The following is a 26,395-nucleotide window of genomic DNA, read 5'->3' on the forward strand; positions in this document are numbered from 1 at the left end:
TCTGACAACAATATTTGTGCATATTCGTTGTGCTGAGTCTTGCTGTGGAAATATGCTGTGACTTTTTGTTTGCGTTTGTGCTCCTTTATTCTATTGTGATCTTGTTCTGCTTTCTGAGGTTGTTGTGCTACATTCTGTTTTCACTGATTTGTTCTGTTGTGCCCCCGGTGTCGCACTGGGACATCAAGTAGGCATTGACATTAAAAATAAGTGCGACCCATATACTGAAACAAACATTGACAATGCAATTAAGTCTGGCTTATGAGTGAAAGCGCCTTGTGTCATTGATGGGTTTTTGCACTCAATGCATTAACATACATGCACTGCACCTCATTAACACACATACAAAGCCACATACAACTCAATACCAAATGCAAGATAAATTGTAATATATGTAGAAAAAAGAAACTTGCTGCAATCTAAACAAGATGACCATATGCTTCTAGTAACAAAACTAAACATAGCAGCAGTTGTCCGTCTTGCATTGGCTGTTCTTCTTGTTTAAGCATGGCTGGCCCATTAACAACCAATGTGTTGATCATTTTGGAATTGTAAACCAATGATACACTATGAACAATGGCAATCCATAATGTCCATTATGGGCTACAGTTTTAGAGGAAATGGCCACTTGGGATGCAGCATTCTGCAGATAACATGAGCTGCAAGTGAGCACCCAGTTATCACTGCCTAGAGAGCTGTAGTATTTTCTTATGAAACAAGTTAAAAGAAGAAGAAGCAAATAAATTATAGGGGACCAACGAAAGGATAAAATTGAAGAATAAGGGACTGACTGATCAGAAAATGTTATCAAGAGAGCCAATGACTGATATGGACTGAACTCTTACCTTATGCAGCTCGCTGTCAATAACGGAAACAGAGTGTGAATAACACTCAGACAGAAAAATAGCAGAACAAAGCTGACTCAAGGTCCTCTATGCATCTAAAATAGAACTTGAAGGATTGTGGCAAAATTACACCGCACTCAATGTTGTTCCCTTATATAACAAAGTGCTCTCTCCTAGAGCCAATCTTTCACAAGGCCCTTAATATAATCAATTGTAAACAGGCACAGGAGGAGCACAAACTGATAGACACAATTTGGTTTATACAGTGTGTAATACTGTCATAAAAAGTGCAACACAAGGAGGTTGTAACAACACATTAACAGATAAAGGCCATCACAAAAATTATATTATTATATGAAATGCCATTTTTTTAATTCCTTCTTTCCTTATACACAGAAAGAGTAGCATGAACACATGATGAGTACAGGCCTCAGCAAGGCCTGCGAGTGCGAAAAGGGTTCGCCCTTCTGTACGCAAAGTCCTCAGACTACATAAGAAATTGGCACAGAAACTGGAAATACAAAAAACAAAGTTTAATAAACCTTTAAAGGTGGTACTACAGCCCACACAACACTCTACAGTATTGTACAAGGTAGCACAAAAAACTCGAACACGCGGTCCCCTTTTATACACAAAGAAGGGGCTCATAAATGGGCGGTTACAACTCAGAAAGCATGATTTACAGCCATATATGGACATTTCTCAAACATGATCGATACATGGGTTGAGTTAACGGTTCATGGAACCCCTCGAATGCACATTCCAATCCCCTCTAAGCAGAAACAGATGTTACACGTACTGAGCATGCGCTAAACAAGCTGGAACTATTTATAGCCTGTTGCTGGGCAAACTCCAGGGATGACAATCAGCGAGGTGGGACTTGTCTCGTGGTGAGCACATGGCGAAGTGTAGCCTACAAGATGGACGCCGGAGAACAAAATGGAGTCCGGCCGTACGCTCAAGTATGAGCGGGAAAACTAGGATGAAGACACGATAGCATGTCTTCAGCGAATGCTTAACATTATCGCTGTTTTATTTACAACAGACGACCCTTTCAGCATTTGCTGAAGACATTCGGTTTTCTTGGATAATCTAAATACTCATCGTTTATATCGATGCTCATCATATCCGCTATCTCTCTAGTTATAGTCTTCTTATGGGCAGCATCCGCAACAGCTTGTTTATTAGGCACACAAAGTGAAACACACAACGAGCATATCATAGGGCTACATTGAATGCATACACAGCAGGTGAATAGTATAGCAACAATTATACATAATCCAGTGAGGACTTTCCAACCCCATGTAGAAATCAAGGTCCAGAACCACCCAGAGAAAGTCCAAGACCCATTTTCTTGATGTATATCAGCTGCAATCTTGTGTAATTTGTTAATGGCTTTATACACAGAAGGAGTATGGTCAGGTATGAAAACACAGCAGCTGCTTCCAATAATTCTACAAGCTCCACCTCTATCTGCTAACATAACCTCGAGAACCATTCGGTTCTGCAACGCAACAATCCTAGTAATTTGTAGCTCTTCAGTAAGATTCCAAAGAGCTGCAGCAGTTTGATTAGTAACAGCTTCTACTACCCTTGTCAATCGCCGTATCTTTCTGCTATTCAGAGCAGCTCCCACAAAGAAAAACAATCCTAAGTTGAAGTCTATATATTGTTGCAGACTAGTGTCCGTCTGATTGACATCATCTATGGATAAGGTCCGTTTGAATCTGTTCACAGTTACATTATTCAATAATTTCAAGTCTTTATGGTATGATGCAGGTGCCAAGAATGCAGGTGGCAATAGAAACGATACATAACATACTCGAGACCATCCGGCTGGTAATCGATAATAGCCCTTACTCCCACATACAAAATAGGTGTTATGTGAAGCAAAGAAAGTACTGGTATTCAGACCATCAAGGTTCAATACAACAATACAATCACTAACACCTACAGGAATGTGGCCTACACTCTGTACACATAAATCAGCTTGTGCTTGGGCCACTGAAATCATGAACTTCTCTTGTCCAACAGTATCTCTAGTGTTCGTAAAGATATAAGGGGTCGATTCATTGTCCGGTCGATATTCTTCCCACTCCCATATAGTTCCGTTGGCTTGTGGATAGCCATCTTTATGTGATGACATTCCTTGTTTAGTTTGAAAATCAATCGTCCTACAGTAGGCTTCCTTGTGGCAAAAAGCAAAGTGTACCACGCTCTACAAGAGCCATTGTGCGAAAAGGGAAGTGGTATGAACGGTGTACCCCTTTCTTTTGATGAGCTGGCATCATCCCACATATCCAACAGTCTGTGGCATTTGTAGCAACGTGGGTATGATGCAACATCTGAATGAAGGTTTTATTCAAATATGACTGTCGATGTTTCAACTCTTGATATGGGAGTGTATAGAAAAAGTGCTCATCAGGGACTGGAGTAGAAGCAACATACAGTTCACGGGCAGGAGCTTTCTCCTCAAAAAACCACATAACTAAAGCAATGACTGCTATAACGAAAATGAACCCTACAGAACCAAAAATCTTTCTTTTATCCATCTCGAGCAAAATGTACACAGTATCTTCCTGAAAATAAAGTGTTGTCAGAACTCTTACCCCGTAGGTAGCCGTTGTTTTCTTCACCATCGGGCCAAGACGGGTGTCACTACTCTAATGCATGGCTGATCCCCCCCCCTTGCCTCATTGGCTCTCCGTTTCACAAACCTAGGGACCGTTCTGTCAACTTCTCATACAATTGCAGATTCTTTCCTTGGATGCAGATTGTATCTTCTCGATGTAGGCGTTGTTTGGTCCGGGAAGAACTCCTCAGAATCGTCAAGTACCACAGCACGCCTCTCTCCGTAGTCAGGATATCTAGATGATCAGTCAGCACAGCAGGTTCCACCAAATCAGGTTGCACGTTCTGGCAGTGGATGGAATGTATCCAGTTCCTGCGATTTGTCACTCGTACTGCTGTTCTTGTGGCTAGGAGGACCTGTTCAGGGCCACACCATCTCGGCTCCAAACTACTCGACCTCTCAAAGGAATTAACCAAGACGAAATCACCAGGCCAGAGATTGTGACCTTCTCCTGTGGACCGATAAGGGAGTGCTTCTCGAACCTGTTGGTGAATAGAAACCAAACTATCAGTTAATTGTGCCAAATAGTCATTCATTAAAACACAAGGTACGTCATACACTGAACTCAGTTTGGGCATCCCCATATATTCATGGGGCGCCCGAAAACTATCTCATAGGGAGTTAGGCCCGTCCAAGAGTGTGGTACCGATCTGATAGACAACAACGCCAAAGGCAAAGCATCTGGCCAAGTCAGAGAAGTAGAAGCCTGTATTTTCGCGATTTTTAGTTTGAGCGTGCCATTATACTTTTCTACCAACCCTGCTGATTGAGGGTGGAATACTGCGTGGAACTTTTCCACAATGCCTAATCCCTTCAGGACATACTTAATAACGGCTGCCACAAAATGGGGCCCGTTATCACTCCACAACAATCTACAAACACCAAAACGAGGAAAGAATTCCTACAGAAGCACCTTAGCAGTAGTCATTGCAGTATTGTCCTTAGTAGGGTATGCCTCAATCCATTTACTGAATGCACAAACCACAACTAGGGCGTACTTCAGATTATTACAGCGTTCCAGCTGAATATAATCCATTTGCAATACTTCAAATGGTGCAGTGGGTGTTGCAAATCCTCCTGCTGGAGTTTGTGTCCCTTTTCCCGGATTGTATTTAAGGCAAATCATACAGGCCTGTACCACTCTCTTAGCTGTGCTAGCAATCTCTGGATGCTCCCATACTTGCGTAAGCAATTTCACAATTGCCGAAGCTCCAACATGTGCTAGCCCATGTGCCATCTGAACCATAGGTTGTACGAAGGCTGTGGGTAACTTCCACTTATCCATCTGCTTATTCCTCCAACAAAGCTCATCGTCCAACTCTCCATCTTTGGACCATTGGTCTCGTTCTTTCTCAGTAGCAGTCTTTTGCATTACTAATACCTTTTCCCTAGCATTGTGCCACCGCTCAGCTTGTGACTTCACGACATACATTAAAGTAGAGCCAGGCTGCATCGCAGTTTCACGTGCCACTTGATCTACAAAAGCATTTCCTTGTCCCACTTTGTCTGTCACTTTCTTGTGTGCACTACATTTCACTATAGCTATCTTCTTAGGGAGCGTCAATGCAGTCAAAAGGTTTTGTACTAATTCTCAATACATTATCTGGGTTCCATGTGATGTCAAAAAGCCCCTTTCCTTCCAGAGCAGGCCAAAATCGTGCGCTACTCCGAAAGCATAGCAGCTGTCTGTGTAGACATTCACACATAATCCTGCACTAAGCTCACAAGCTCGTGTCAACGCTATCAGTTCTGATGCCTGAGCTGATTTCTGTGGTATGCGTGCTGTCTCCACTATCGTGTGTAATGTGGTAATTGCATAGGCTGCGGAAGTGGTTCCGTCTGGTAACTTTAAACAGGACCCATCCACCCACAGCTCTCCATCCACATCTGTAAAGGGCGTATCTTGTAAATCAATATGACCCTTTGTCTGTTCCTCGGTCACAAAGACACAGTCATGCGTCTCTTGCGCCTCAGGCTGAGTCGCTGGGAAGGGCAACAACGTAGCTGGATTCAATGTTGCACATCTCTTCAATGTAATATGAGGAGCCAATATTGTCAGCTCGTATCCTGTCAGACGAGCACTAGTTAAGTGCTGCGTCTTTTTCTGATTCAAAAGGGCATCAACAGCATGGGGGACCAAAACCAACAGCTTATGAGATAAAACTATCCCTTCACTCTGGCGTATTGACACAGCTGTCGCCGCAACTGAGCGAAAACACCCAGGCAACGCTCGAGCAACAGGTTCAAGTACTGCCGAGAAGTATGCACAAGGGCGCTGCTTATCGCCGTGCATCTGCACTAACACTGATAACGCGCATCCATCTCTCTCATGCACATACAATGTAAGGGGCTTTGTGTAATCAGGGGTGCCTAATACTGGTACTGAACAAAGGGCCTGACGTAATTGGTGAAAAGCATTCTCACATTCATCTGTCCATGGAAGGGGAACTGGGGTATCCTTTGTCAACAAGCCTAACAATGGTCTAACTATATATGAAAACCCTAATATCCACTGTCTACAAAAGGAGGTGAGACCCAGAAAAGCTCAAACTTCTTTCTGCGTGGAGGGTACTGGTGTGTCTGAAATGGCTTGAATACGATCTGGTGTAAGTGCACGCCCCTCCTTAGACAAAAAGGTGACCTAAATAGGTTACCTTTGGTCTACAATATTGCAGTTTCTTTTTTGAGACTTTGTGATTGTGAGATGCCAAAAAGGTAAGCAAGGACAAAGTGCACTCTTCACATTGCTCAGGGGTGTCGGCGGCCAACAAGATGTCATCGACATATTGTATAAGCGCCACACCGTCAGGTAAAACAAAATAATCTAATTGTTGTTTTAATGCCTGACTGTAAACACTTGGGCTCTCAGTATAGCCTTGAGGAACCCTACAGAATCTGTACGATCTATTATTCAACGTGAAACCGAAAAGATATCGGCTGTCAGGATGAATAGGGATCGAAAAGAAGGCGTTCTTCAAGTCTATAACAGAGAACGTTGTTGCAGTTGGCGTAACCAAAGTAAGGAGTGTCGTAATATCGGAAACCACTGGGTATTGAGGTATCACTATCTTGTTAACCTCCCTCAAATCGATAATGAAACGATAAATCCTGGTGTCAGTATCTTTCTTAAAAATCGGTAGGATAGGTCTGTTGCACACGTTGTATGGGACTTCTTCAACCACCCCTACGTTAATCAAGTCCTGCCCTATCTGTATGAGCGCCTCCTCCCCCTCCTGTGATATCCGATACTGAGGTAGGCGTGGCAGCACAGCTCCCTCCTTTACACTGATGTGCACCGGAGGGATGATCATCTGTCCCACGTCGGTATCGGACGTGGCCCATAAAGATTCAGGCAAAGAGGCCAGTGCAGCCTCTACGGTAATCATGTACACCCTTTCTGTTGGTGGATAATTATCATTCAAAATAACACGTACTCCCTCAGGGGAGCACCGTATCGTGGCCCGAAAATATTTGAGCATGTCTAGGCCCACGATATTATCAGGCGTTTTTGGGGCGAGTAGGAATGGACATGGTGCAGCAAACTGATCTACATAATGTGCAAGAGGTTGTGACAGTGGGCTAACAGAAGGCGTTCCATCGAACCCTATTGACGTAATTGTTGAGCCAGACAGGGGAGCCCTCGGAACCAATTTTTGGGACAAAGCGCTACGAGTAGCTCCTGTATCAACCAGGAACCTTTCAGTAGAGCCCAAAACATGTGCTGTAACATAAGGACCCCTCTGATCTACTGGCACTTCAACTGGTTCCTTACCCCATCCTACGCAATCCTATGCATACTGTGAATCGTGCTGCTCGGGAGGTGCATAGTCAGACATTGGATACTGATTCCGTCGATCAAAAACATTGGACCCATCTGGGGTCGTACATTAGAATCAAATCTAGCTCGGTCATTCGTGTTGTTTCTAGGGCCTGAAAAGTTTTCTCTACCCCTCATAGACCCTTGCCCACGTTCCTGTCGCTGAGCACGCAACAACGGACACTCATTCGCCCAATGGCCTCTTTGTCTACAATACGCACATTGATCCCGGGCCAAATCAGTACGGCCCGAAGGAGAGTTAGGAAAATTCCTGCCGCCCGATCATTACCTCTACGAGGTGGCCCATATACTTGCGCTAACATAACCTTCGTTTTCAGATCTTTAGATTTCTTTTCCTCACTACCCTTTGCTTTTAATTCCTGACGCTTGTAATACTGAGCCATCGTCAGGAGGGATGCTGGTGTCGAAGTCGTTCAAGAACTTTCGCTCGCCTTTAATCAAGCTGCTATACTTGGTAATAAATTCGAAACATATTTATCAACAAAAAGATATCGACCCGTGTCGTCCGTAAGCAGCTGACCGCTAAAATCATGAAAAGTTTCCTCAAATCGCGTAAAAAAGTCTGAAACCGATTCATCTACCTTCTGCTTACATGACGCTAGCATAGTCCAATCAATCTTTTTAGGGGGATAAGCATTTTTAATTTAATTACAATAGTGGCAGGAAGATCTAAAATCGACTGGGGCGGCTTCTGTGATGGTTTTCTCTCCCTGTGCTCATCCTCAAGATCCCTCCATCGAGCTTTGAATTCCTGAAGATCATCATTCTTTCGTATTGATCTCCACATGTCTGCGGTAATATAAGCCCAAAGAATAAGTCAATATCGGCCAGAGTCATGGTACAAGAATTCAAAGCCCCCTCAACTTCCTCGTAAAAGGCTGCGGGATTCTTTCGAGGATCAGGTAATGCTGCCTTTAATGCCATAACATCGGCCCTATTCCAAGGAGTATAAACCCAGTTATAGATAAAATACCCTTGAGCATCAGTAGACCCTCTATCCGAACTAGTACCCGCTCCTTTAGGAGGAACATATAAAGGCCCCACCTCCCGCATTGGTTTAGCATGCACTGCACCGATCTTATCTGAATAAAAGATGGATGACTGCTTCCCGCTGCCAGTCGGATTCAACTGCTCTTCGCCAGCTTTCCGTTTCCATGCGTCGTCCCGTAGCCGAAACGTTTCATCCCGTAACGCAAATAACCGTCGGATGGCATCGGGTACCTGGGGAGAAAGAAAAAGACCTTTACGCAAATCCTTTGGATCAGCTATCACATCCGCTGGTTCGAGAACATCAGAATATTTCCGAAAGGCTGACACTACTTCATTAGAAAGATAATCAGTAAAGTATAATTTCTCCCTTTCTTCCCATGACTCTAGCTGTGTCAACAAATCAGCAAGAGTAATAGAATCCTTATTAACCCGATGAGCAATCTTACGAAGCTCGGTCATACGGTCGAGCGATAACATAGACCGCGTATCCACCTTCTGTCCGGGCAGCCTAGAATCTTGATCTCCTCCACTCGGGGCAGACGGACCAGCGTACGGGGGTGGTGAGCGATCTAGTAACGAAAAATCATCATCCGATTTATTAAGGACAGGATAAAGAGGCTGACGAACAGGGTACTGGCCAGATATTTGCAACCGACGTTCTTTCTCCTGCTTCTCTTCTAATTCTTTCGCTTCGCGTTTTTTCACCTAATGCGCCTTCTCACGCTCACTCTTTCATTGCTCTTTCTCAATCAGCGCTTGCTCACGCTACTCCCGCTCTCGCACCTCTTTCACCCACATTCGTATACATTCAAACATATCTTGCCTCACTCGCCGCTTACACATACATTGCTCCATATACTCAATTTTCCTCAAATCAAACGATCCATACATAGGCCATCGCAACTCAGGATCCTTCTTTGTGTATTTCCGCCACAACGTGCTGTACATTATGGGGGAAAGACCAAATTTGACATACATATCTCTATTCGGCGTCCCCTCTGGGGGAGCCGGCTGTGATTCTTCAAGTACCAACCGGTCATTTCCAAAACAGCAGCACCACTTACGGAATGCGCTAAAAACAGGCATGTTTAAAAATAATGCTGAATATGCAATATTATAATTAAATGGCACTTAAGACGTTGCGACGCTCAAATTCACAGATCAGGAGAAACATCTCCACCTTGCCCGCCTATATGGGTTGCAACTCATATATAACTCTCACAGGATCAATAATATGACTAGTCACTACCAAACAATCAATCAAATTAGTCGGGGCAAGCGTATAAAACTGCCTTGCCAAACAAGACTATCAAAGGCTCGGAGCAAGGATCGTACAACAATTCTTACCAATCAAGAGCATCCAGATTCCAACTGCCAAGTTCCGAATTCACCCAAACGGCCACTACGCGGCAAACCGACAGAAGAGGTCTCAGTCGATGACCGGCGCCACCCAGATGGTCAGATCGGAAGGGAAGGAAGAATACCTCGGGATGCCAGGACTAAAGGTGGCAGAACGTTTGGAGTGGCTGCTGCCAAATATTGGAACTGCCTCCCACTGGACCTCAGGTTTATCGACTCAGAGCAAGTGTTCCGTCGTAAACTTAAGACCTGGCTGTTCACTCTCCCTTAAACTCTCTCCCCCTTTTTCCTACCTGCTTCGGTCCTTCCCCCTCTGATTAACAAGTACTCTGTAGCGCCGGGACACCCCCTTTGGGGGTAGCTGTGCGCTTTATAAGCTTCTTAAATAAATAAATAAATAAATAAATAAATAAATAAATAAATAAAGGCACCGCTGGCAGTGATCACGTCCCCGGCAAGGTTCCAATCCTTCGTCACGACCAGTCCTTCGAGCATCCAAGTCGTCGATGAGCCCCATGTGACGGGCGCCAATTGATGAGTACAGGCCTCAGCAAGGCCTGCGAGTGCAAAAAGGGTTCGCCCTTCTGTACGCAAAGTCCTCAGACTACATAAGAAATTGGCACGGAAACTGGAAATACAAAAAACAAAGTTTAATAAACCTTTAAAGGTGGTACTACAGCCCACACAACACTCTACAGTATTGTACAAGGTAGCACAAAGAACTCGAACACGCGGTCCCCTTTTACACAGAAAGAAGGGGCTCATAAGTGGGTGGTTACAACTCAGAAAGCATGATTTACAGCCATATATGGACATTTCTCAAACATGATCGATGCATGGGTGGAGTTAACGGTTCATTGAACCCCTCGAATGCACATTCCAATCCACTCTAAGCAGAAACAGATGTTACACGTACTGAGCATGCGCTAAGCAAGCTGGAACTATTTATAGCCTGTTGCTGGGCAAACTCCAGGGGTGACAATCAGCGAGGTAGGACTTGCCTCGTGGTGAGCACATGGCAAAGTGTAGCCTACAAGATGGACGCCGGAGAACAAAATGGAGTCCGGCCGTACGTTTAAGTATGAGCGGGAAAACTAGGATGAAGACACGATAGCATGTCTTCAGCGAATGCTTAACATTATCGCTGTTTTATTTACAACACACAGCCAACATGTTTTGTCCTCTTACATAACGAGTTCCTCAGGCTGATTTTTCAGCTCTCTATGACCAATCATTACTACGCTTCCAATATTTTCTTGTTTTTCTCTTTTTCTCAAATGAGGCAAAAAAGGTGGTACATTCCCCAGATGAGGCACTCAAAGAGTTTTCTGCATAAACTCTCCAAGTACTACTTATTTCAACCACTTCAACTAGTTTTAGTAACTGGGCAATCGAGTCAAGTACAGAAATCCCTTTTGTCACGACCCAGCGTCCACTTTCACAACTATCCAAAAAGATACTATGAAAGTGGACGCTGCGTCGTGATGAAAGGGAGATCTGTCCTTCTAAGCAGTGTCAGCATAAATTATCCAGTTAATAAAGTAGTTGGGAACTGCCAGTGGTTGAAAAAGGAAGTACTCGGCGAGCTTATGCAGAAAACTCCTGGAGTGCCTTATATGGGGATTGCCCTCTATGTATCTGTATGAATATATATTAATATGACTGTATGTATTATTTAAGGACTTTTTAATTACAAGATCCTGGCAAACATCAAAGTAGAGATTCTAGCAAGAATTATTGCATTGCAAATCTTCTCGCCCAAGGGAATGTGTCAATATTTTAGGACTTTCTCTGGACAGGGGGGTCACTATTTTAGGTTTCCCTGTCTGTGTCAATATTCTAGATTTAAGTCTCTGGGTAAGAGGTGTGTCAATATTCGAATTCAATCCACTTGGGAGCATGCAGTGCGCTAGTATCCCAAATCTCTGGGAAGGAGGTATAACTATATGCTGATCATGTGATCATGTTAAATGTCGTATACTTGTAAAGCGCACAGCTGCCCCAGCAAAGGGGCGTCCCAGCGCTGTATACCGCTGGGGAACCCATCCTGGCTTTCCCTGTGAGATGGTCCCTCCTGGGCATCTCCAAGATGAAGACAAGCATCCCCGGCGCTGATGGGGCCGTTAGTAGAGATTAAGCAAGCTATTGCCCAGAGTTGCTGAGTACGACCCATGGTTAGAGTAGGCACCGAGGCGAAAATTATCGAGTCCGCTGACCATGGCCCAAGTCCCTGCCGCGTCGGGAATCGAACCCTGGTCCCGGGTCGACCTCTGCTTCCGGGTCTGCCGCCTCTAACCAGTGAGCCACACCACTCCACTCATGTCCCTGCTTCAGGGCTCTCACGCTTTGGGAAAATAGTATGTCACTATTCTTGAACTCTGGGCAGGGGGTGCATGGTTTCTCAATGTTTCCCTCAGAGCAAGAGCTATGCCACTATTCTAGGGCCCTAAATGGGCAAGGATGTATCAGTATTCAAATTTTTTCTGAAAGTATGGGAACAGTCATTGTTTCATATCGGTCACAGGCTGCTGGTACTGTAGATCTCTCTGGGCATAATTACATGCAATCACAGCAATTTATCCATATGGTGCACATTAAATTTAAATTTTAAACAGTTGATAAATGTCCTATGAGCTCATTCCGTAGTAAAATAATATTATGAACCTTATATGAACTAAGAATTCAACGAATTACAATTGAAATTAAAAATGACAGATTAATCAGCTGTTGACCTGCATATCAGTGGTATTTGCTAGTGCACCTCATCTTCTTCAGGAAGTAAACATAAAAACAATACTGTGAACATTAAAAATTGTAAGAAAGAAGACAGAACAAAAGTGTTTTACATAGTGGTATACATGGGTGTAAGGATGCTCATTGCACAAGGTAAAACACACAATACATATATTCATATTGTGTATTATCCTTCCACTTTAAAGAGGCATACCATATATACTTTTACATGTATCATAATGTAGCAACATAAGCATTTTCCCTTTCTATGGGCATTCACACATTTAACACCAATGTTACTAGATCTCATGAAGTGTCATTGCATCCACACATAATAACCAGTATTCCTCACTATTTGTTCTCATTTAATGCTCCTGTATTGCTACATTGTCACTCATCCACTGACCCTAGGTGTATTACCCCTACATTTTGAGGATATGGTTCTTTTATAAACTAGGAATTCCCTCCTATCTTAGACTAAAAGACCCATTCTCATGCTTAGCTTACCCTTGTCAGGCACTGTGGGATATTTTATAGTTAAACACACAGGAAGTGCTGCAAACGTGTCTGAGTCATCCCCGGGGAACTTTGACGCATTGGATAGGGAGTAACCCGGAGTCCCTCCTCAACATGATGAAACTGGGCATAAATTTGCCCCCCAGTATCTTCTTCAGAACACCTCTAGACCTGTAGATGACAGCAGCTGATCCTTTAACATGTGTGACAACCCCCAAGGGCTCAACCTGTTCCCACTTGTGCCCAGGACTAAGACGTCAACTCCAAGGGTCAGTTGGCTGACCTTACATTACGCCACAGGGACACAAAAACAAGAAGAAGCCCACTTTATTGAAGAGCCCAACTCATCGGTTTGAGAAGTGTGGAGAAGTATGGCTCAATGATTAGAGCGGCAGACCCTGATGCAGAGGTCTAGCCCGGGACCAGGGCTCAATTCCCCGCCTCTGCCGGTCTTGGGCTCAAAAATTCCACGGACCTGATAATTCTCGCCTCGGTGCCTATTCCAATCATGGAGTCCCACTCTGCAACTCTGGGCAATCGCTTGCTTAATCTCCCCTACGGCCCCCACCACGCTAAGGATGCCTGGCCTCCACCTTGGGGGTACCCAGGAGTGGACGCCTCACAGGGAAAGCCAGGATGTGTTCCACAGCGGTATTCGTACAAGCGCCTTGAGACCCTTGCGGGTGAGTAGTTCGCTATACAAGTATCAATTTACAATTTACAAGAATCAGTTCTAACAGACGTTGCCCCAGACCCTGCTGGTAGCTTCTCCTGGAGTCAGTCCTGCCATCTCATTGGTGTTCCCAAGGTTCTGGGGCCTTAGATATAGTGTCAGAGAATACTTCTCGTGCTTAACCTAAAAAATCTGGAACTTAGGATGTTTGCATGGAGAACCAACAGAAGACTGGGACCAACCTGCCAGTCAATCCGATGAAGGTGCATTGCTGCAGGACCAAAGATTCAGGTTGCTCCCTCTCTGATCTTTTCCACAGCAGCAAATCCATTTCAATGGGATGTTGCAGTCAAAGCATTAAGCCTTGTGGGGCCCTGTACAACTACAGCTTGCAGACCTGCTCTGCTGAAGGAATCTGAGCTGCAAAAAAGTGACTATTTCTGAAGGTAGGAATTGTCACCCGGTGAAGGCACCAAAAGTACCCAGCCAGCTAGGAGGGCCAACTTTGGACACAAATTATGATTTTTTCTGCTGAAAGTTTTTCTTCTAAAAGTCAACAGCTTCAACAGGATTTCATCCGGCGGCTATGTGACTTCTTGGAACCCATCTTGGCCACAGCCTACTGCCAAGCACTGCTGAGGATTTTTGACTTCCATTTCAGAAACTATGAAAGTAAAACTTCCAAGTGCAACAAACCTGGTCTCTGCATTAGAACCACGTTCCACCATGGTCAGCATTAAACCTTACCCATGTTCTGGTCTAGCAAGACTTAGACTTTTTATCAACAAATTTAAATGTTGTTATCTACTGTTCTCTTTATTGGATTTTTAATCATTTTTTCATTAAGATATTATCTAGTATTATAAATTAAGGTGGGATTTTGTTAGACCTGCAAGCCTTAGGGTGGTCCGCCCAAACCTTTTGCCTTCACCTTCTTATTTTTTCTGATCTAATTTTTCCTGGCTTCAGGAGTTTGTGCACCTTACCACTGCTAACCAGTGCTAAAGTGCTTGTGCTCGCTCCCTAAAACATGGTAGAATTTGCTTACACCCAATCAGCACATTTAATTTACTTGTAAGTCGCTAGTAAAGTGGTACTACATGTGCCCATGGCCTGTAAATTAAATGCTACTAGGGGCCCTGCAGTACTGATTGTGCCACCCACTTAAGTAGCCTCTTAAACATCCCTCTTTTGAACTGCCACTTCAACATGGCAAAATGCACCTTTTGCCATACCCAAACTTTCATTTTTAATTCATATGTCACCCCTAGAGTAGCCCTCAATAGATTTACATGTACTTATAGTGACAAACTCTTAAATTCATATTTCACTATTGCAATTGTAACTTCCAAATGGAAATAGGTACCCAGTTCATGTTTGATGGCTTTGGAATTGCAATGAAAAATATTCTTTTATGGTGAAATTGGATTTTAAATTAGAATTTTGAAAATGGCCCTTTTATGGCATTTTCCCGCCTTAGCCATTTAGTGCCTGCAGCCTGTCTCTGGGTCTTATGACTAGGTGTAGCTGGCAGATGGGCTTTGTGTATTCTGTCTCAGTCTAGACAGCCACACACACGCCAAAAAGCTTAGGTGTGCCTGGATGCGCCATCACTAGTTGAATGGGAGGGCGGAGCTGAACCCAACCCTACTTACTGCCAGGAGCAGGAAAACACTCGCCTGAATTGTTTCAGGAGCCTGCAGGAGCAAAGCCGATACCACAAATCCCACTGAAGGCTGACACCATGCAAGCTGCACCGATAACTGTACATGGAGCAGCCCCAAGGGAAAGGGGGTTGGGAAAGAGAAAAAGAATTGAGTTGTCCACCTTCTTCTACAAATTGGGTGGGTGTTGTCTGGCTTTCTGGGTCACTGATCACCAAGCTCATAATGTTAGTGGAGCTGAGAATCCCTTCTGTTAAAAGGAAGTAGAGGAAAGGTTATACTCACTAACTGTTACCCTGTGCCCCCAAATATCACCCATTCCCCACTTCCCAGTTGTGTACCGTGTCTCTATGAGGGATGGAGTGTTGGGGTTCCTAATGATGTCTTCTATAGCGGTGTGTCAGTAAGTAACATGACTGATAATTATGTATCTCCCTCCAAAGTGAGGGTCTAGTGTTTTGTTATTACAGAAAAACACAAGGAGTGAATTAGCCTCAAAGTTAGTTAAACCTTACCATACAACTGTGCTTTCTCAGTTAACTCTTTTCTGGGCTCTTCACAGTGGTTTGTCAGTTCTTAAAGTTCAGAGTGGCACCTTGCCTTTAGGGTGCTCTTCTTCTCTTCTGGCATAATTGTTGTAGTCTTTTCATTGTGAATGTCTTTGGTTACTGCTCTAACCTAAATACATACAAAATATATGAACATACCATTGTCAAAAAGGCCTCTTTTCAGTTGCTGAGCTATTTGTTCCTGCTAGCACAAGCCTACCAAAATTTGCCTTGCCTTGCAAGTAATGACTGTCTCTTTTGTTTTCCTTGCAGGTGATTGTCTTAAGCAGAAAATATTAACTTAGGATGTCAGGACAGAAAGTAGATGGCACAACAGAGTCCAGTCCGCAAGATTAGATAAGTGGTGTCAAGCCTTGAAAAAACAAACAAGACCTCGGGACAAGCAGAATCTCTTCTTGGGTAGTCTGAAAGCCAAGAAGTTGGCACATGCCGGAGCACATGTTTTATACAAGACTGCACACTTGATGGTAGCCAGTCCACAAGGGCATCTGAGTAGGAAGGGTTTCCAGTGGCTGTAGGAAAGAGGCGAAAATTAAAAAGGAAACAGCTGTAGGATGGAGGCAAAATTAAAAGGACCTTGGCAGTCTAGGACCATGGAGCCCTGTCCATCAGGAGCAGGAGTATGGGGAGGTTTGAGGGTCAATATAACATGGAAGAAGAAGGTAGACTGGATTTGGGCCGACAGGGGACTAAACAGGCAGCACAAATGGCTAAGGTGAAGCGAAACACAACACTTACATTTAAATACGCTGTAGCCTGCTCGCTGTAGTTAGTCTGGAGCCAGGGCAAGGAAAGCAAGTAGTCTGTGGACTTTAATGGGAAAACTCTATAAGCGTCTCCCATTTGAAAGGAAGGCCTGTATCAATATTGCACCTCAGACACCAAGCCTTCAGCACACCTTTGGAACTGTGGACTCTGCTAAGAAGACGGACTGCTGTGCTGAAGTAATGCTGCCACTCTGTTGGACTGCTGCCCTGCTGTGCTGACCTGCCATATGCTTCCCTTTTGCCTGGGTGAGAAGGACTAAACTGCTGAACCCAGAATCCCAGAGTGACTCCAATGGCTAGTTGGCTGCCCTCCTTACTAGAGCCTCTGGGGCAGAAGGCTCCAACAACCTTGGCCCAGCACCTGTATTCTGCCATCTGGGAGTCCTACCCAACAAAGTGTTGCCACCCCAGTCCTGGAACCTTGGAAGTGGGTCTGAAGGTGCTCTGCCAGCCCATCTGTGGATACAGCAGAATCAAAAGATTGCCTCTGCTACAAGAATTCTGCCAGTGCAATGAATCTGAATCAACCTCTCAACCTGCATTAAAAAGAGCTGATGTATGACACTTCCCCAAAGCAGGCCCTTGCATGGCAAACCTGTCATCAATGGCAACCTTGACAATGACGATGATGCAGGCTCTAGCATCGCAGCCTCACAGCTCCTGGGAATCAAGACATTGCCTCGGCTACATGAGGCATCCTAGATGTCGATCTTTGCACCCCAAGTTTCCTCATCAGCAGGATCATTGATGACGTAGGACCTTGCATAGCAGCTTTGTAGCTCCTCAGAACTGCAGCATTGTTGTTGGAAGTGGGGTTTACGGTTGGATAAGTTATGCACATAAGCCAGGCAGAACCCACCACTCTATTCAGGGTAAGGGAGTTGCACACCCAAGATAATTCCTGCTCACCCCGTTGGTAGCTTAGCAGAGAAGCCCAGCTTGTCCCTGAGGCAATGTGTAAAGTGTTTGAACAACACACACACGTACCTGTAACACAATAAATACACCACAAAAGATACAATATTTAAAAAAATATGTTTCTGTATTGTATATAAACATAGACCGAATCAAATAAACCAATAATCACTTTGCCAGCTAGGGAACTGTCATAACATCACAGTTAGTGCAGTTATATAAAGACATATGTTACACACGTCATGAAAATACCATCACTGCACACACAAATGTGAATCCTGAAATAATGCTCGTTATCCTGACAAGACAAGGCAAAACCAACAGATATCATTACATCAGTGCATAAAATGGAGCAGTCAGGTTAGAGACAGGAATCACCCACTTTTGTCCTAAAACACGCAATCCACAGTGCATCTATACTCATTTTATGTGTGGTACTGTTAATAACCCTAAAACATAGGGCACAGGAGCATCTGCGCCCCTACAGCACTTATTACAGTGATTTTGGTTGAGTAAGTTGAGTAAGTTCCCAGGCGGGCCTCTGTCCAGGACTCCCCCCTTGCGGCGACCAACATTGTAGACAGTGCCCTAAAGGTAGAGGCAAACACGGGTTCACATTCCCAGTTCAATTTGGCGGTGAGACCTCACTAGGTCCCTTGCATTCCAAAGAATGAGAGACAGTTGCCCACGGACATGTGGTGCAGCTGTCAAAACCAATGGGGCTTTAACCTGGCAATTCCGCTCAGGTCAATGGTTCAAGAGTGGCTGCCATGCTCCAAACAGGCACCAACGACTCACCAGTACCACTTCTGCTCTATGCGGTGAAGACATGGCTGCCTCTGAAATCACACTGGGGCGCCTTGGGCCAGGGCTGCCATGTAGGCACCTTTGGTGGCTGACAGGCAGTTCCATACAAGAGGAGGGGCAGCGTTAAGGGGAGTTTCTGAACCACATGCGACTCGGCTACAGGGAAATGACGGACTGAAAATGTCCCACTTAGTACTCATGCCAGCTGTCGTGGGTCCACCTTTTAGGGGGAAGAGGTCCATGCTAGAGCGGCATATCATCTCCACAGGGACTGTGCTGAAACTGGCAAAAATAGGCACCCGTACAGGGATAACACCGCCCGTGTTTCCCAGCCATGCCAGTATAGTCCTTCAGACTGCTGGGGAGCTTCAGAATTGGCACATAACTTTCAATGCCAAGTCACTGTGGCACTGTGGCAGTAAACTGCGCATGAAGGCCCTGCAGTGGCAGATGCCTGAGACAAGTATGAAAGAGTACTTCTTTGGGTGGCACACGCAGCACTGCAGGCCCACTAGTATCATTTAATTCATAGTATATGGGATACCACTTTATAAGGGGCTTACAAATATTTTCAATATGTCAAATAGGTGTAGACCAATCATACCATGTTTAAAGGAGATAACACATGCACTTTAGCACTGAAAAGCAGTGGTAAAGTGCTCAGAGTCCTAAAGCCAACAAAAAGAGGTCAGAAAAAATTCAGGAGGAATGCAAAAAGTTGACAGGTCCAAAAATGATCTTGGATGCATGTCACATCCTCGGCTCAGGATCTCGCAATGCTCTGCAACGAGGATTTGAGGTACTCTTGTTCACCAGGCCTAAGTGGGTCCCTGTAGCCGGCCCACACTACAGCACAGTCGGTCTGAACTTGTGACTTGGCCCAGGTCTAGCGTGACCACATACCCACAGTTGGCACATTGTGCTTTTTGACTTCATTTCCACTCAATCTTTAAAACTGCATATCTCCTGTTATGCCGATAAGAGTTTTGTCATTGTGGTCTTGTTTTATTTATTAAAGATTAACTAAGTTTTTAAAATATGGTGTGGGATCCCTTTGTGGTGTGGTTTCACTGTCTTGCTGTTTGAAGTGTTGCTCAAATACACATTGCCTCTAAGTTGAGCCTGGCTGTGCTATGCCAATCTACCAGGAGGTTGAGCACAGGTTAATATGGAGTTTTCTTGTGTTACCTCCCTCTACCAGCAACCCAATTTCTTACAGATTTTTATTGTGATGTTCTTTCTGATTTTTAACTGGTTTGGTGCTTCTGAATTCAAAACACATTTTCCTAAGTTAGGCCTGTCTACTCTGTTGCATTGCTACCAGGATTTGAGCTCAGATTGAAATTATTGGAAACTCCACTGGACCAAACAAAAGTAGTGACATAATTAGAAGTGATGGACTACCATCTACACCAACTAATAATTGACTTACCACCCAAAACATTTTTTGTATCTTGCAGACTTTGTCCGTAAAAGGGAAATTCTACGTCTGTGGACACAATACAGCAATCCAAGGAATATGTGCATGCACTGATCCTATCGACTACTGTAGCCAGAACTCAATTTAAAGACCAATCTGCAACATAAAATGGAGTCATAAAGCAAAATAAAAAAATCTTGCAGAGGGAAGGGGCCACTGTGGAGAGGAGTGAAGGAGTGAGTGTTCCACTTATGCAGAGAGAGTGCGAGATTGAGTCAAAGGGGTGGATGGGCAATCGAATAGTTGCTGGATGGAGAGGGATATCTTGCTGTGGAGACATAGTGATGGGCAGTGTATATTCACAGTGTTTAGTTACTTTTACAAAAGGTCTTGAACAAAAATAAATCCTGCTATTCTGCAGACTTTGTATATAAAAGGAACATTCTACCTCCATATACGCAAGTGAGCAGCAATGTGCAGAATATTGCATAAACTGATCCCACCAACAGTTGATAATGGAGCTTATTTTAGAGAAAACACAGTCTGTAGCACGTAAGGGAGTACTAACGGAAAAACAAAAACAAACCTGCAAAGTAAGGGCTACACTGTGGAGTTGAGTGAAGGAGTGAGTGATCTACTTTTAAGAGAGAATGACCCTACAGGGCAGGTGGAGAAATTAGTTTCTGATTGGAGAGGGATGTCTGAATGTAGATATATAGTGATAAGCAGTGATTCTCTTGTAATGAAAAAGGTAGAGGCTCTCAAAAAGAGGCATGGTGAAAGAAGTGTAGCTAGATATCCTTTTCAAGAGAGGCCTATTCAATAAGGGTGTGGCTTAAAATATGTGCACTAAAATCCAGTGCTTCACACAGAATACATCACGATCAGTATATGGGTGATTTTTTGTGAGTTTTCAGTTATTGCACCAGGACATAGCACACAAATATGAACACATCCTGGAAACAAGGTTGACCTTCGAAAGGAGCAAGCAAGATGCTATAACAATTCTTATGTGTCGACTGACTGCTAAAGGACCCAGCTTTTGCCCTAGCAGACTTCAGTTCTTGGTTTTATTGTGTGTACAATACCTGCTTCAAACTGGACTTTAGTGTTAGATGTGGGAGGGCACTTGGATTATCATAGTACCCTCCCCTACACACTCAGCTCTCAGATCCTAGTGTGGCCGAAGACACTTTCCATCTTGTAAATGTCCTGACCAATGTCATTTTGAGCCTGTTTGCAGTGAAGCAAACAGGAACTACATAAAAAATAGGTAGGCTGGGCCTGGGACCTTTGGCCAGAGAGAAACTAGGAGTGTCTAGGGTATTCCACACCCACAGGCGGGCGAATTCTAGAGAGATTGACCCCATACAGCTTTCCTCAGAAGACTGCGTAACAGCACTTTGTTGAACTTTCCTACTTCCAGGCCCTCAGAGCCAATCTACTTGGAGTATCTGACCCACGCTCCCTTACAGTCAACTTTTAATCACACAAGGGTCTCAACCTGCTATAATTGTTGACCGCAATTGGCACTTTGCACCTCTTGGTGCTAATTTTTTCTAAATCTTTAAAACAAATCGTATCTCCAATTCCCTTTAATGGATTGTTCTTGTTTTGGTATCATTTTGTTCTTTACATCATACCCTATTTTCATAAATTAGAATGAGGTTTTCCTTTTGTAGTGTTTTCAATGTCTTAACTGTTCTTCTACTCCTAAATGCTTTCCACATGTTCATTAAGTTAAGCTGGTCGGCTATGTGCCATAGCAACCAGGTATTGAGCTAAGGTTTAAATTACTATAACCATTGTCTGAACATAACAAGATTGAGACTTTATTCCTTGTGGGGGAGACCAATCACTACAAAATAATAAACCACTTCTCAAAAAAGCAACAATGATTTTGTTGTGAAAATTTATAATACATACATTCTGAAATTCTGAGACAGTTAATTAAATAGTAATGGGTGTGAAAGGGGTAGCGGTCCTCCAAGTGTTTGATTCCCTCCTGGCCCCCTTTCATGCCGTATTCCTCAGTTACACCCTTTTTTTCCTGTCATCCCTCTGAAATCCTTCATCCTTATAATGATTCAATTCTGAAATATCGGAACAGAGAAATAAATAGTAAAGGATATTCAGGTTGTAGCCATCCTCCAAGAGTCTGAACCACTCCTCCTCGCCCCTTCATGTCATGTTCCTTAGTGAGATGCCTTTTTTCCTGAAATCATTCTAAAATCCACAATCTTTATCTTATATGTCATGTCCTTCCTCTTCATCACTGTCTTTTCACTCTTATTTCCTTGCTTCCCCTCCCCTACACCATGCCCTCTCTTTCTCTGTCTCACAAACACACACCCTCAAAGACGCATGCACCCTTAAACGCAAGCACACCCAACTACTCTTCCTACCTGTCGCTTTCTCTGAGCGGTCAGCGCTCTAGTTGCTGCACCTGAGGGTACTTAGGCAGCGAGGAGCAGGCGGCGCTTTGCGGAAGGGGGACAGTGAGAGCGTCTCCTCAACCCGCTGACGGCCAGGTACCAAGACACTGATCTGGACAGCGATAGTTTTAATTGTAAACATGTGATTATTACATGGTTTCTGCACGCATTTTAATAGCGCTGTAACTTTAGTTTTTCAGACTCTTGTATAGCGCCACTCGCCTTGTTGGACATAATACAACATTAGCAACAACAATAGCAAATACCTTGGTTCGATTCCTCGTCCTGCCCGCCCCGGTCCGACTCGGCAACCAGTGCCGTTGAGCGGAGGGCGGGTCAGGCAGAGCAAGGCAACTTCCGCTTTCTCTGAGTGGTCAGCGCTCTAGTTGCTGCACCTGAGGGTACTTAGCCCCCCCGTCACAGCTAGCGCGCAGCGAAGCGCCTGAGATGCGCCAGAGAGAAGCCCGTCTGCGCCCGTCCGCGACAGGACGGGACCAGGGGCTTCTCACCTTACCCTGTTTGCCTTTTCCACCATGGCCTCAACTAAAGACACTCGCATTAGCTACACCTCGCAGTCCTTGATAGCACTCCCACCTCCAGGATTACAGAGGTGTGCCAGCGAAAATTGGCCTTTTCCCGAGGGCCCGTTTTCTTGTCCCCTATGCAGATTTCAAGCCACTTCCAACGGCATTATTACCTGTTCTGCTAGGGACAATGAGACCACCGTAAAAACGAAAGGCTGGAAAAGTTTTCTCCTGAATGTTCGATCATTGCCCCGACATCATGTAGAGATTTGGGATACTATTCATAGTCACAAGCCTGAAATATGTTTCCTCACGGAAACCTGGCTGAAGTCTCACACTCTCCCATCCATAACTCTGGGTATCCCTCAAGGATATAAAATTTTAAGACAAGACCGCCCTATAAAAATTGGTGGAGGAATTGCCATCATTTTTAAAGAAAACATCCATATTACGGTAGTGGAACAAATTAATTTACCGACTATGGAAATCATGATTTTTAAAATTCACACCAAAACTAAAGATCACTGGAAAGGCGCCCTAGTATATCGACCCCCGGGCCCCAATTCTGGCTTCTCACTCGCCTTAACTGAAATACTAGCCCCACACTTAAGAGCTAAAGAAAATGTTATTGTTCTCGGAGATTTCAATTTCCATGCAGATATTGCTGATGATCCTGACACCAAGCTTCTCCTTGCCGATCTGGCTCTCTTAGGTCTTCACCTCAGAAACCGTTGCCCTACTCACAGGAAAGGCCATACATTGGACTTGATCTTTACCAATCACCCCTCAATACACTGTCATCCTCCTACATCCATCAGCTGGTCTGATCACAGCATATTGGAATTTTCCTTCCTGAGACTAGATAAACTCCCTGCTCCCCCGGCCACTATGAGCATTATTAAAAGAGCATGGCACAAAATCACTCCTACTTCTTTTGAACAAACCTGGAAAGAGCCTATTATTTCCCATTCTGATGACATCGATTTGGCTTTATCCAAATTAAATAACTCTCTTCTAGAGACCATAAACTCTCTAGCCCCGCAAAAGACTGTTAAAAAACCCCCGACCACCAAAAAAGAAATATGGTATTCCGACTCATTAAAAACAGAGAAACAAAGATGTAGGAAATTGGAAAAGCAATGGAGAAAGGACCACTCCCTTGCTAGTAAAGCACTCTACCAGCAGGCCATATCCACCTACTATAATAACATTAAAAAGGCTAGAAAAACCAGCCTGCGCTCCCAGCTTGATGAAGCCGCTAACTCCACCAGAGAACTATACAAAATTCTCAAGACCTTTACTAACCCCTTGGCATGCGAAAGTCCGGATACTTTCTCTCAAGAATTATGCAATAATATTTCCCAATTCTTTGAGGACAAAATTGACATCATTTACAATAAAATCTTGGCCAAGCACCCTAATAATCTGGAAGACTCCACTACCTTATGTCAAGAAATCTCCTCGGAGACCTTTAACATCATCCCAGAAGTTACAGAAAATGAAGTTCAAACACTCCTGGGAAACATGAAATCTGGCTCTCCTTGTGATCTTCTCCCGGCTAGGTTAACCAACAACCTGAGCAGATTATTATGCCCTACTATCACTAAAATCCTTAACCTTTCTTTTAAAGAAGGTAAGCTCCCGCAACAGTGGAAAGAGGCAACCGTGAATCCGATACGAAAAAATACCACCTGCCCCTGGACTGAACTCTCCAACCTCCGCTCTATCTCTCTCTTGCCCCTCTTGACCAAACTGGCTGAGAAACATGTCAACACTCAGATCTCTAGCTTTATCGAAGCGACAGGGGGCCTGGACCAATCCCAATCCGGGTTCAGGCCCAACTACAGCACCGAATCTGCACTCCTCTCCTTGACCGACAACATCAAGATGTCACAGGACAGAGGAGGCTCGATGATTCTGGTGCTGTTAGACCTGTCAGCTGCTTTCGATACTGTTTCTCATAAGATCTTGCTGAACCGGTTACAAGGAGTGGGCATCAGAGGTCAGGCACTTGCATGGTTGGAGAGCTTTCTCTCCGGCCGCTCACAATCTGTCAGCCTGGGCCCTTACCATTCCATCTTTAGGGCGCTAACTAAGGGGGTGCCACAGGGCTCATGTCTAAGCCCCACACTATTCAATGTATATGTGGCCCCCCTTGCTGAGATTGTGAGGAAGTACGGATTCACTCCAGTGTCGTATGCCGACGACACTCAACTCCTCTACCCTTTCCATGCCCCTGACCCTAATGTTAGGGAAAACTTTGCGGAAGGTATGAGGGCCATCTCCAACTGGATGGCTGCTAACTACCTCCAGTGCAATGTCGGGAAGACTGAAGTAATGTGTTTCGGAAAAGCTAGCATGCTTTGGTCCCCTGACTGGTGGCCCCAAGATTTAGGACCTGTACCCTCTCCTAAATCTACCATCAAAAATCTGGGTGTGAAACTTGACAAAAACTTAAATCTTAAAGAACATGCAAATGTAATTGCAGGTGCTTGCTTTCACACCATTGGATTACTTAGGCGAGTCTTCCCCCTGCTACCTGACACCTACAGAAAGACTCTGGTTCAAGCCCTTGTAATAAGTCGCCTTGACTATTGCAATGGGCTTCTGATACAGGCCAATGAGGATGCCATCAGCCGCCTGCAGGTGGTCCAGAACACGGCGGCGAGATTGATTCTGAATGCCCCCCCCAGAACACCTTCTGGACCCCTGTTGAAAAAACTTCACTGGCTCCCAATACGCCAACGGGTTAAATTCAAAATTTGCTGCACTGTACATAAGTGCCTATTTGGAAATGGCCCCAAATACCTAGCCAAATTACTCCAGCCATACAAACCAGAACGAGAATTACGGTCAAGTAACCTACTTCTGCTCAAACCACCTTTCATTAAAAAAGCCAGACAAGGCGGCCGTGCCCTTTCATCAGTGGGGCCGGCCTTGTGGAACAACCTGCCCCTTAGCCTAAGACAGATCTCCAATCACCTCACTTTTAGAAAAATGCTAAAAACGAATCTGTTTATGGAGGAATAATTTTAGGATTGCTGCCTATACAGTACCTTCGTTACCTGTTGTTGTCAAAGCGCGGAGATAACCCTTTCGGGCTCGATTCTGGCGCTATAGAAGCATATTAATAAATAAACAAACATAGCATTTCCATTTCCTTTAGTGCAGTTAATATTTTCACATCTGTGTAGCTATAATTTACATGCTAACAATAGAAGCAAAGCAAATGGCTCCCCAGTCCTTATTTTTTCGAAGTCTGGGTGGAGAGCTGCGCCCCGCTCGCAGAGTTGTCTGCACTCTACATTACGCAGAGCTCGCAGAGTTCCAGCAAACTCCGCTCTGCATAGCGGAGTTTTTTTCCTTGGTCGCGCTCGTCAACATCAAGTTGGCGAGCAAGGAAAATTCACCTCCCTGCGAGATCTTTTCTCATTGCGATTGTCAATGTCAAGTTGGCGAGCGCAAGCATGGAAAATCCAACCTCCCCGCGGGCGGTCATATTTCTCGTGAGGAAGCGCATATGCTCGCGACAGCTCGCATTGAGAAACCTTCTGCTTATGTTGAGAAAGCTGCTACTCGAATAAAAAACCTACTCAAGTGGCAAAAAGAAAGCAGCGTCTGCTTGCGCTGTGCAAGGTGCCGTTCACGATGATTGCACAGTGCGGACAAACACCTGGCGCTGAAAATCATCACAAACTGTATTTATCT

This window comes from Lissotriton vulgaris, chromosome 4_1 (genome assembly GCF_964263255.1).
Source record: "Lissotriton vulgaris chromosome 4_1, aLisVul1.2, whole genome shotgun sequence".
NCBI lineage: Eukaryota > Metazoa > Chordata > Amphibia > Caudata > Salamandridae > Lissotriton > Lissotriton vulgaris.